The sequence below is a fragment of the Coregonus lavaretus genome, assembly GCF_964263955.1.
Source record: "Coregonus lavaretus genome assembly, contig: HAP1_SCAFFOLD_348, whole genome shotgun sequence".
Taxonomy (NCBI): Eukaryota; Metazoa; Chordata; class Actinopteri; order Salmoniformes; family Salmonidae; genus Coregonus; species Coregonus lavaretus.
In genome coordinates, this window is record NW_028158992.1 from 99,319 (window position 1) to 110,611 (window position 11,293).

Sequence of the window (11,293 nt, forward strand, 5' to 3'; positions counted from 1 at the left end):
CAATATACTTTGAACAATTTCTTCAACACCTGTGTCCTTCTCCGACCCTTATGGGCTCCCTGTTTGTCATAGTCTTCTGTAGAGCACTTCACTACCTAGTCTTTAAGACTTGTGTAGCGTACTTCTTGGTGGTAAAATGGTCAACTTGTAAAATTGTATTTTAAATGGAATAGTCTTCATCGTGTGTGCTTTATTTGTCCACCTTTTTATCTGTAATTAAAACTATTTTAGCAAAGTAAATTGTTTCCTTGTCAACCGGAAGAGTCTGGATGAATGGTTGAAATGTGGAGGAACTGGTTCTGCTGTACCCATGACAACTTGTTTGTTTAGTCATTATGATTCCTACAAAGGTACAGTGGGAATGGAAAATGATGTCCTTTTAAAAGAAAAGGTCAAGTGAAATGTTGTGATAGCCGTACGGGCTGTTGAATTGGGATGGTTACATAGTGGCTGGCTGAGTTACAATGGTTATCACTTTTCAATGCCGAGGCTGCCCCCCTGGGCGTGAATGAACTAAATACACCATACTCACAGAACACCTGCATGAAGTTAGGGGATGTTTATCTTAGTTAGTGAAAACACCCTCAATCACATCTTGATTCCTGTGCACCATAGAATAAGGGCTCTATTCAAGCAGAAGTACTACAGATTCCACGCTAGAAGTGTAAAGGTCATTTCCGATTGAGCCGACATGCAGCGTTTAGTCTCCGCTAGAGCAGGGACGTTGCCTTTAAATGTCAATCACGCTGTAAAGCTGAACTTTTGTGATGCGGATTGAATAGAGCCCTTAGTAAATACGGTCTTCACATTAGCATTACTCTGAACTCCCCTCATGACCTCAAGGATTTGACCTGGTTGAAATTTGCCTGAAATGTCTGTTTTGTTTAGGCCTGCTGACATTGTCTCTGTCTCTGCATAGACCTCTCTTTAATAGCAAGTTCAATGTGCAATATTAACCATTCCTCACTGATAGTCTTAATGTTTCAATGTATATTTACAGCGCCTTCAGAAAGTATTCATACCCCTTGACCTACTCCACATTTAGTCATACAGCCTGAATTCAAAATGGAGTAAATAGATTTTTCATCCTCACCCATCTACAAACAATATCCCATAATGACAAAGTGAAATCATGTTTTTAGACATTTTGGCAAATGTTTGTATTGAAAATGAGATCCAGAAATATCTAACTTATATACAGTACCAGTCAGAAGGTTGGACACCTACTCATTCAAGGGTTCTACATTGTAGAATAATAGTGAAGACATCAAAACTATGAAATAACACATATGGAATCATGTAGTACCATAACAGTGTTAAACAAATCTAGATATATGAGATTCTTCAAAGTAGCCACCATTTGCCTTGATGACAGCTTTGCACACTCTTGGCATTCTCTCAACCAGCTTCACCTGGATTGCTTTTCCAACAGTCTTGAAGGAGTTCCCACATATGCTGAGCACTTGTTGGCTGCTTTTCCTTCACTCTGCCGTCCGACTCATCCCAAACCATCACAATTGGGTTGAGGTTGGGTGATTGTGGAGGCCAGGTCATCTGATGCAGCACTCCATCACTTGGTAAAATAGCCCTTACATAGCCTGGAGGTGTGTTGGGTCATTGTCCTGTTGAAAAACAAATGATAGTCCCACTAAGCCCAAACGAGATGGGATGGCGTATCGCTGCAGAATGCTGTGGTAGCCATGCTGGTTAAGTGTGCCTTGAATTCTAAATAAATCACAGACAGTGTCACCAGCAAAGCACCCCCACACCATAACACCTCCTCCATGCTTCACGGTGTGAACACCGCGTCTCACAAAGACACGGCAGTTTGAACCAGAAATCTCACATTTGGACTCAAGACCAAAGGACACATTTCCACCGGTCTAATGTCCATTGCTCGTGTTTCTTGGCCCAAGCAGGTCTCTTCTTCTTATTGGTGTCCTTTAGTAGTGGTATCTTTGCAGCAATTCAACCATGAAGGCCTGATTCACACAGTCCCCTCTGAACAGTTGATGTTGAGATGTGTCTGTGACTTGAACTCTGTGAAGCATTTATTTGGGCTGCAATTTCTGAGGCTGGTAACTCTAATGAACTTATACTCTGCAGCAGAGTTAACTCTGGGTCTTCCATTCCTGTGGCGGTCCTCATGAGAGCCAGTTTCATCATAGCACTTGATGGTTTTTGCGACTGCACATGAAGAAACTTTCAAAGGTCTTGACATTTTCCGTGTTGACTGACCTTCATGTCTTAAAGTAATGATGGACAGTTGTTTCTCTTTGCTTATTTGAGCTGTTCTTGCCATAATATGAACTTGGTCTTTTACCAAATCTTCTGTATACCCCCCCCCCCCTACCTTGTCACAACACAACTGATTGGCTCAAACTCATTAAGAAGGAAGAAATTCCACAAATTAACTTTTAACAAGGCACACCTGTTAATTGAAATGCATTCCAGGTGACTACCGCATGAAGCTGGTTGAGAGAATGCCAAGAGTGTGCAAAGCTGTCATCAATGCAAAGGGTGTCTATTTGAAGAATCTCAAATATAAAATATATTTTGATTTGTTTAACACTTTTTTGGTTACTAAATGATTCCATATGTGTTATTTCATAGTTTTGATGTCTTCACTATTATTCTACAATATAAAAAATAGTAAAAATAAAGAAAAACCCTTGAATGAGTAGGTGTGTCCAAACTTGACTGGTAGTGTAAGTATTCACACCCCTTTGCTATCACACTTTGAGATCTGGCACATCCAATTTCCTTTGATCATCCTTGAGATGTCACTACATCTTGATTGGAGTCCACCTGTGGCCAATTCAATTGTTTGGACATGATTTAGAAAGCAACCCACCTGTCTATATAAGGTCCCACAGTTGACAGGTCATGTCAGAGCAGAAACTATACCATGAAGTCCAAGGAACTGTCCGTAAATCTCAGAGATAGAATTGTGATGAGGCATATATCTGGGGAAGGGTATAAAACAATGTCTAGGGTGTTGAAAGTTTCCAAGAACACAGTGGTCTCCATCATTGGGAAATCGTAAAAAATGGAACTACGCAGACTCTTCCTAGAGCTGGCCTTCCGACCAAACTGAGGAACCGGGCAAGAAGGACCTTGGTCAGAGAGGTGACCAAGAACCCAATGGCCACTCTTGACAGAACTACAGAGTTCCTTGGCTGAGATGGGAGAACCTGCCAGAAGGACAACAGTCTCTACAGCACTTCACCAATCTGGGCTTTAAGGGAGAGTGGCCAGATGGAAGCCACTCCTGAGAAAAAGGCACATGACAGCACGCCTGGAGTTAGCAAAAAGGCAGGTGAAAGACTCCGATCATAAGGCAGAAGATTCTGTGGTCTGATGAGACAAAATGGAATTCTTTGGCCTGAATGCAAAGCGCTATTTCTGGAGAACCAGGCACAGCTCATCACCCATCTAACTCCTATCCCTACTGTGAAGCATGGTGGTGGCAGCATCATGCTATGGGGATGCTTTTCAGCGGCAGGGACTGGGAGACTGGTAAGGATAGAGGGAACAATGAATGGAGCCAAATGCAGGCAAATCCTTGATGGGAACCTGCTTCAGAGTGCAAACGACCTTAGACTGCCCCGAAGATTTACGTTTCAATAGAACAATGCCCCCAAGCATATAGCCAAAGCAACGCTTGAATTATTCAGAACAAGAATGTGAAAGTCCTTGAGTGGCTTAGAATTCAGGCTGTAACACAACATTTACATTTACGTCATTTAGCCGACGCTCTTATCCAGAGCGACTTACAAATTGGTGCATTCACCTTATAGCCAGTGGGATAACCACTTTACAATATGTTTTTTTTTTTTTTTTGTGGGGTAAGGGGGGATAGAAGGATTACTTTATCCTATCCCAGGTATTCCTTAAAGAGGTGGGATTTCAAGTGTCTCCGGAAGGTGGTGAGTGACTCCGCTGTCCTGGCGTCGTGAGGGAGCTTGTTCCACCATTGGGGTGACAGAGCAGCGAACAGTTTTGACTGGGCTGAGCGGGAACTGTGCTTCCGCAGAGGTAGGGGGGCCAGCAGGCCAGAGGTGGATGAACGCAATGCCCTCGTTTGGGTGTAGGGACTGATCAGAGCCTGAAGGTACAGAGGTGCCGTTCCCCTCACAGCTCCGTAGGCAAGCACCATGGTCTTGTAGCAGATGCGAGCTTCAACTAGAAGCCAGTGGAGTGTGCGGAGGAGCGGGGTGATGTGAGAGAACTTGGGAAGGTTGAACACCAGACGGGCTGTGGCATTCTGAATGAGTTGTAGGGGTTTAATGGCACAGGCAGGGAGCCCAGCCAACAGCGAGTTGAAGTAATCCAGACGGGAGATGACAAGTGCCTGGATTAGGACCTGTGCCGCTTCCTGTGTAAGGCAGGGTCGTACTCTCCGAATGTTGTAGAGCATGAACCTACAGGATCGGGTCACCGCCTTGATGTTAGCGGAGAACGACAGGGTGTTGTCCAGGGTCACGCCAAGGCTTTTTGCACTCTGGGAGGAGGACACAACGGAGTTGTCAACCGTGATGGCGAGATCATGGAATGGGCAGTCCTTCCCCGGGAGGAAGAGCAGCTCCGTCTTGCCGAGGTTCAGCTTGAGGTGGTGATCCGACATCCACACTGATATGTCTGCCAGACATGCAGAGATGCGATTCGCCACCTGGTTATCAGAAGGTGGAAAAGAGAAAATGAATTGTGTGTCGTCTGCGTAGCAATGATAGGAGAGACCATGTGAGGATATGACAGAGCCAAGTGACTTGGTGTATAGCGAGAATAGGAGAGGGCCTAGAACTGACACCAGGGGTGAGAGCACGTGGTGCGGAGACAGATTCTCGCCACGCCACTTAGTAGGAGCGACCTGTCAGGTAGGACGCAATCCAGGAGTGAGCCGCGCCGGAGATGCCCAACTCGGAGAGGGTGGAGAGGAGGATCTGATGGTTCACCGTATCAAAGGCAGCAGACAGGTCTAGAAGGACAAGAGCAGAGGAGAGAGAGTTAGCTTTAGCAGTGCGGAGAGCCTCCGTGACACAGAGAAGAGCAGTCTCAGTTGAACGACCAGTCTTCATGGAGGAGATTACTGAGTAGTTTGGTTCATCAGGCTGATCCCCCAGTCTTCATGGAGGAGATTACTGAGTAGTTTGGTTCATCAGGCTGACCCCCAGTCTTCATGGAGGAGATTACTGAGTAGTTTGGTTCATCAGGCTGATCCCCCAGTCTTCATGGAGGAGATTACTGAGTAGTTTGGTTCATCAGGCTGACCCCCAGTCTTCATGGAGGAGATTACTGAGTAGTTTGGTTCATCAGGCTGATCCCCCAGTCTTCATGGAGGAGATTACTGAGTAGTTTGGTTCATCAGGCTGACCCCCAGTCTTCATGGAGGAGATTACTGAGTAGTTTGGTTCATCAGGCTGACCCCCAGTCTTCATGGAGGAGATTACTGATTAGTTTGGTTCATCAGGCTGACCCCCAGTCTTCATGGAGGAGATTACTGAGTAGTTTGGTTCATCAGACTGATCCCCCAGTCTTCATGGAGGAGATTACTGATTAGTTTGGTTCATCAGGCTGACCCCCAGTCTTCATGGAGGAGATTACTGAGTAGTTTGGTTCATCAGGCTGACCCCCCAGTCTTCGTTGGAAGTTATTGAGGGATGATGAGGTTTATCGGCAATGTGAAGATAAGAATACCAGAGTATTCCAGTAGTCTGATTCAATAGCCAGTCATTGTTCTCTTTCACAGCCCATTACCAAAGAGACTCTCACTGAGTTAAGATCGTGATGTGGATCAATGTGTAAAAATATAACTTCAATGAAAAGTTCTTCATTGATCCAGTTTATGTCAACAACAAAAAATGCTGTTTTGTTACGTCTTGAACCTCAAAACAGGACATCTGGTTGGGGATTTCAAGGTACCCAAAATGTCCTAGATATGGGAACTACAGCATACTAGATATGGGAACTATACTAGGTATTGGTATGGGAACTATACTAGGTATTGGTATGGGAACTATACTAGGTATGGGAACCATACTAGGTATGGGTATGGGAACTATACTAGGAATGGGAACTATACTAGGTATGGGAACTATACTAGGAATGGGAACTATACTAGGAATGGGAACTATACTAGGTATGGGTATGGGAACTATACTAGGAATGGGAACTATACTAGGTATGGGAACTATACTAGGAATGGGAACTATACTAGGAATGGGAACTGTATTAGGTATGGGAACTATACTCGGAATGGGAACTCTACTAGGAATGGGAAATATACTAGGTATGGGAACTATACTAGGAATGGGAACTATACTAGGAATGGAAACTATACTAGGAATGGGAACTATACTAGGAAGGGGAACTATACTAGGTATGGGAACTATACTAGGTATGGGAACTATACTAGGAATGGGAACTATACTAGGTATGGGAACTATACTAGGAATGGGAACTATACTAGGAATGGAAACTATACTAGGAATGGGAACTATACTAGGAATGGGAACTATACCAGGTATGGGAACTATACTAGGAATGGGAACTATACTAGGTATGGGAACTATACTAGGTATGGGAACTATACTATGAATGGGAACTATACTAGGAATGGGAACTATACTAAGAATGGGTATGGGAACTATACTAGGTATGGGAACTATACTAGGAATGGGAACTATACTAGGAATGGAAACTATACTAGGAATGGGACCTATACTAGGAATGGGAACTATACTAGGAATGGGTATGGGAACTATACTAGGAATGGGAACTATACTAGGTATGGGAACTATACTAGGAATGGGAACTATACTAGGTATGGGAACTATACTAGGAATGGGAACTATACTAGGAATGGGAACTATACTAGGTATGGGAACTATACTGGGAATGGGAACTATACTAGGAATGGGAACTATACTATGAATGGGAAATATACTAGGTATGGGAACTATACTAGGAATGGGAACTAAACTAGGAATGGGAACTATACTAGGAATGGGAACTATACTAGGTATGGGAAATATACTAGGAATGGGAACTATACTAGGAATGCGAACTATACTAGGTATGGGAACTATACTAGGTATGGGAACTATACTAGGAATGGGAACTATACTGGGAATGGGAACTATACTAGGTATGGGAACTATACTAGGTATGGGAACTATACTAGGAATGGGAACTATACTAGGAATGGGAACTATACTAGGAATGGGAACTATACTAGGTATGGGAACTATACTAGGTATGGGAACTATACTATTAATGGGAACTATACTAGGAATGGGAACTATACTAGGAATGGGAACTATACTAGGAATGGGAACTATACTAGGAATGGGAACTATACTAGGTATGGGAATCGCTTTGTGCTTCCGACATGTTGTATGGGTTCAGGATCTAACCTTTTTGTGTTCAGACACGTTGTATTTTTAAAACTTATTTTTCAGATGTTTCAAGAGTATTTCAAGATAAATGTTGCTTTTTTCTGTAATGTGTATCCTAACAGATCAGTCCCAACACTGCTACACTGTAATGTTTATCCTGACAGATCAGTCCCAACACTGCTACACTGTAATGTTTATCCTGACAGATCAGTCCCAACACTGCTACACTGTAATGTTTATCCTGACAGATCAGTCCCAACACTGCTACACTGTAATGTTTATCCTGACAGATCAGTCCCAACACTGCTACACTGTAATGTTTATCCTGACAGATCAGTCCCAACACTGCTACACTGTAATGTTTATCCTGAAAGATCAGTCCCAACACTGCTACACTGTAATGTTTATCCTGACAGATCAGTCCCAACACTGCTACACTGTAATGTTTATCCTGACAGATCAGTCCCAACACTGCTACACTGTAATGTTTATCCTGAAAGATCAGTCCCAACACTGCTACACTGTAATGTTTATCCTGAAAGATCAGTCCCAACACTGCTACACTGTAATGTTTATCCTGACAGATCAGTCCCAACACTGCTACACTGTAATGTTTATCCTGAAAGATCAGTCCCAACACTGCTACACTGTAATGTTTATCCTGACAGATCAGTCCCAACACTGCTACACTGTAATGTTTATCCTGACAGATCAGTCCCAACACTGCTACACTGTAATGTTTATCCTGACAGATCAGTCCCAACACTGTAATGTTTATCCTGAAAGATCAGTCCCAACACTGCTACACTGTAATGTTTATCCTGAAAGATCAGTCCCAACACTGCTACACTGTAATGTTTATCCTGAAAGATCAGTCCCAACACTGCTACACTGTAATGTTTATCCTAACAGATCAGTCCCAACACTGCTACACTGTAATGTTTATCCTGACAGATCAGTCCCAACACTGCTACACTGTAATGTTTATCCTGACAGATCAGTCCCAACACTGTAATGTTTATCCTGACAGATCAGTCCCAACACTGTAATGTTTATCCTGACAGATCAGTCCCAACACTGCTACACTGTAATGTTTATCCTGAAAGATCAGTCCCAACACTGCTACACTGTAATGTTTATCCTGACAGATCAGTCCCAACACTGCTACACTGTAATGTTTATCCTGACAGATCAGTCCCAACACTGCTACACTGTAATGTTTATCCTGACAGATCAGTCCCAACACTGCTACACTGTAATGTTTATCCTGACAGATCAGTCCCAACACTGCTACACTGTAATGTTTATCCTGACAGATCAGTCCCAACACTGCTACACTGTAATGTTTATCCTGACAGATCAGTCCCAACACTGCTACACTGTAATGTTTATCCTGACAGATCAGTCCCAACACTGCTACACTGTAATGTTTATCCTGACAGATCAGTCCCAACACTGCTACACTGTAATGTTTATCCTGACAGATCAGTCCCAACACTGCTACACTGTAATGTTTATCCTGACAGATCAGTCCCAACACTGCTACACTATAATGTTTATCCTGACAGATCAGTCCCAACACTGCTACACTGTAATGTTTATCCTGACAGATCAGTCCCAACACTGTAATGTTTATCCTGAAAGATCAGTCCCAACACTGTAATGTTTATCCTGACAGATCAGTCCCAACACTGTAATGTTTATCCTGACAGATCAGTCCCAACACTGCTACACTGTAATGTTTATCCTGAAAGATCAGTCCCAACACTGCTACACTGTAATGTTTATCCTGACAGATCAGTCCCAACACTGCTACACTGTAATGTTTATCCTGAAAGATCAGTCCCAACACTGCTACACTGTAATGTTTATCCTGACAGATCAGTCCCAACACTGCTACACTGTAATGTTTATCCTGAAAGATCAGTCCCAACACTGCTACACTGTAATGTTTATCCTGAAAGATCAGTCCCAACACTGCTACACTGTAATGTTTATCCTAACAGATCAGTCCCAACACTGCTACACTGTAATGTTTATCCTGAAAGATCAGTCCCAACACTGCTACACTGTAATGTTTATCCTGACAGATCAGTCCCAACACTGCTACACTGTAATGTTTATCCTGACAGATCAGTCCCAACACTGCTACACTGTAATGTTTATCCTGACAGATCAGTCCCAACAATGCTACACTGTAATGTTTATCCTGAAAGATCAGTCCCAACACTGCTACACTGTAATGTTTATCCTGACAGATCAGTCCCAACACTGCTACACTGTAATGTTTATCCTGAAAGATCAGTCCCAACACTGCTACACTGTAATGTTTATCCTGACAGATCAGTCCCAACACTGTAATGTTTATCCTGACAGATCAGTCCCAACACTGCTACACTGTAATGTTTATCCTGACAGATCAGTCCCAACACTGCTACACTGTAATGTTTATCCTGAAAGATCAGTCCCAACACTGCTACACTGTAATGTTTATCCTGACAGATCAGTCCCAACACTGCTACACTGTAATGTTTATCCTGACAGATCAGTCCCAACACTGCTACACTGTAATGTTTATCCTGACAGATCAGTCCCAACACTGTAATGTTTATCCTGACAGATCAGTCCCAACACTGCTACACTGTAATGTTTATCCTGAAAGATCAGTCCCAACACTGCTACACTGTAATGTTTATCCTGACAGATCAGTCCCAACACTGCTACACTGTAATGTTTATCCTGACAGATCAGTCCCAACACTGCTACACTGTAATGTTTATCCTGACAGATCAGTCCCAACACTACTACACTGTAATGTTTATCCTGACAGATCAGTCCCAACACTGCTACACTGTAATGTTTATCCTGACAGATCAGTCCCAACACTGCTACACTGTAATGTTTATCCTGACAGATCAGTCCCAACACTGCTACACTGTAATGTTTATCCTGACAGATCAGTCCCAACACTGCTACACTGTAATGTTTATCCTGAAAGATCAGTCCCAACACTGCTACACTGTAATGTTTATCCTGACAGATCAGTCCCAACACTGCTACACTGTGATGTTTATCCTGAAAGATCAGTCCCAACACTGCTACACTGTAATGTTTATCCTGACAGATCAGTCCCAACACTGCTACACTGTAATGTTTATCCTATTTGTAGGCCTAGATATCAGTGTTACAGTAGATTGATGATGTAGGACTATGTGTGTAGTCTTCCTATCTTAATGTATATAACATAGATGATGGTTCATTTGGGTCTACTATATTTAAGATAAAGTTCTGCAACGAAGTACAAAAGACTAATAGGATTTATTCAGTGGTATCAAAAACAACTACTAACAAACATATGCAAAAATAGATATGATATGATAAGAAATATATTACTTTAGTTCAATAAATATCACATAGGTAATCAGACAGACAGCAGTCTCTGGTGAGTCTGTTCCCTGTCTTAGTGCTTTAGGGGTTCTGACTCTCTCCCAGAGCTGTTAATAGTACAAGATGCTAACAGAGCTAGCATGCTAATAATGCTAACTGACCTGCTATTAACAGTACACGATGCTAACAGAACTAGCAGGCTAATAATGATAACAGAGCTAGCAGCTGCTAACAGTACATGATGCTAACAGAGCTAGCATGATACTAACAGAGCTAGCGTTAGCTAACAGCTGCTAGCACTACAGAGGCATGGTGGCGTTTCAGAGGTATCTGATGGTTGGTTGTCAGGATCGTCAGGGTCTCATGGTGTTTTTTAAAAGGCCGCCATTTGCATCTGAATGTCCACTTTAAACTAAACCTTCTGGCGCTCTCCGAGCCGAGCTGGCTGATTGGCCAGAGATACATTCATTGTTCGTCAACAATAAAGAGTCTGAGGAGTGATTTATCCA